This window comes from Trichechus manatus, unplaced genomic scaffold, assembly GCF_000243295.1.
Source record: "Trichechus manatus latirostris isolate Lorelei unplaced genomic scaffold, TriManLat1.0 scaffold00165, whole genome shotgun sequence".
Lineage (NCBI taxonomy): Eukaryota > Metazoa > Chordata > Mammalia > Sirenia > Trichechidae > Trichechus > Trichechus manatus.
In genome coordinates, this window is record NW_004444101.1 from 5,659,903 (window position 1) to 5,662,347 (window position 2,445).

Here is a 2,445-nt window from a genome sequence, read left to right on the forward strand (position 1 = left end):
CGTGTAACGATTGTGCCACCAGAGCTCCTTTACATCCTTACTAACACTTGTTATTTTCCGTTTTTCTGATAATAGGCATCCTAGCAGGTGTGAAGTGGTATCTCACTGTGGTTTTAATCTGCATTTCCCTAATGACTAACAGTGTTGAACGTCTTGTGTGCTTATCGACTGTTTGTATACCTTCTTTGCGGAAATGTCTACTCAAGTCCTTTGTCTATTTTTAAATTGGGTTGTTTGTCTCTTTATTATTGAGTTGTACATATATTCTGGATATTAAACCCTTATCTGATCTATGATTGCTAAATATTTTCTCCTGTTTTGTGAGTTGTCCTTCACTTTCTTGATAAAATTAGGATGCACAAAATTTTTAATTTTCGTGAGGTCCATTTGATCTATTTTATCCTTTGTTGCTCATTTTTTGGTGCCATATCTAAGAATCCCTTGTCAAAAACTAGGTCTCAAAGCTTACTCTTATGTTTTCTTCTAAGAGTTTTATGGTTTTACTTCTTATATTTAGGATGTTGATCCATTTTGAGTTAATTTTCATATATGGTGTCAGGTATAGGTCTGCCTTCATTCTTTTGCACATGGAGATCCAGTTGTCCAAGCACCATTTATAGAAGAGACTATTCTTGCTTCATTGAATGGACTTGGCGCCCTTGTTGAAAATCAAAATCTATTGACCAGAGATGTATGGGCTTATTTTGGGACTCTCAATTCTGTTCCATTGGTCTATGTGTCTGTCCTTATAGCAGTACCAGATTGTTTTGGTTACTGTAGCTTTATAGCATGTTTTGAAATCTGGAATGTGAGTTTTCCTACTTTCTTCTTCTTTTCAAGACTGCTTTGGCTTTTTGAGGATCCTTGCAATTCCATATTAATTTGAGGATTAGCTTTTCCATTTCTCCAAAAGGGGCTGTGGGAATTGTGTGGGGGCACTCTAAAACTGAGGTGCTTGGAATAATTTAATGTGACTTACCTAGGCATGAATTAAAGCTCCATTTTAAAATAAACTTTAGCCCTATTCTAAGTCCTCCTTTCTGACTTCCTAAGAATAGGAACTGTGACATGTGGTTTCTTGGGAAACTTTAATCACTCTCAGCAAACAATGAAAGGGGTGAAAATATAGTTCGTGAAGAAATATCTGTCAGTATATATTTGTCAAAGTGGTCCCAGGAGAATGCTTGCTCCAGAAAGAATGTATAGGTAAATACGTAGAAAATTGCTTACAAAATTGACTCCAGAAAGTTTGTGTTAGCAAATAGATCAGCTAACCTTGTAAGATTTTAACTCATTACTGTCTTGTAGTCATGTGTAAACCCAACCCCATGATCGTGATCACGTACTCCCTTCCCACTTTTCTGTATAAAAGCTCACTTCTCTCTCAAAAGGTTGGAGCACTGTGTAATTTTGCTCAAGTGCTGCCTGACTCAAATTGCTCTATTCCTTCAGTAAAACTCCTTTGCTTTCATTTTTAACAGGCTCGGAGATTTTACTCTTTGACAGAATTTTGATAGGGATCTTGTTGAATCTGTAGATCACTTTGGGTAGTATCGACATTTTAACTATATTAAGCCTTCCAATCCATGAAAATGGAACGTCCTTCCATTTATATAAGTCTTCTTTAATTTCTTTCTGCAGTGTTTTATAGTTTTCAGTACAGGCTTTTCACCTCTGCAACAGTGGCATTGCAGCAGAGGCATCTGATTTCTAACTTCACAAGGGGGAAAGAAAATCATTATCAGTAGGCTGATTCCTATGAGGTGGGGGTCAAACATGCCTCTGCCTTCCAACCTTTTTACCAATTCTGACACCAACTGTCCCTCCCATGACACTCTCTAATTCTCTACTGGGTTCGATAATTCACTGCAATGGCCACATAGACTCACAGACAATACTCATGATTATGGAGTTTATTAGGGGAGTAGCAGGTTACGGTTCAGGTTCAGGAATTCTCAGGGTACAGTTCTTCGATCAGGACAGCCTATTCTCAGCCATGCCCACACGCATGCCTCTCTCTGGCCCCTAGGCCTCTGCCTTGCTCAGGCAAGTGTTACAAAGCTCTTTAGCTCCATCACTAAGTGTCCGGAGGCACCTCCCCCTTTGCCAGCAAGCCTCCTGCTCAAAGGCACTCACCTTTCTCACTCTGTGTGCCAGGAAGCAACTGCACCACCGCCTGCTGGTCTCTTGGTTCTCTGCTGCCTCTGTTGCTGCTGTTTCTCTGCTGCTGCTTCTTGTTGTCTCTCGCTGTCTCTGCTATTACAGTTCTCTCTCTTTGTCTCCTCCTTCTAGGAAGTTCTTCGCAGAGGGATCCTGGGTCCAAAAGACACACTCCACTCCTGGCTCTTCTTTCTGGTGGTAGTCAGGTCCCCGTGTCTGCCTCTGGGGTGGCTCATTTTAAGTCTAGCAGGACAGCTAAACCGACCAATCCCCTCGTTAGGGTTC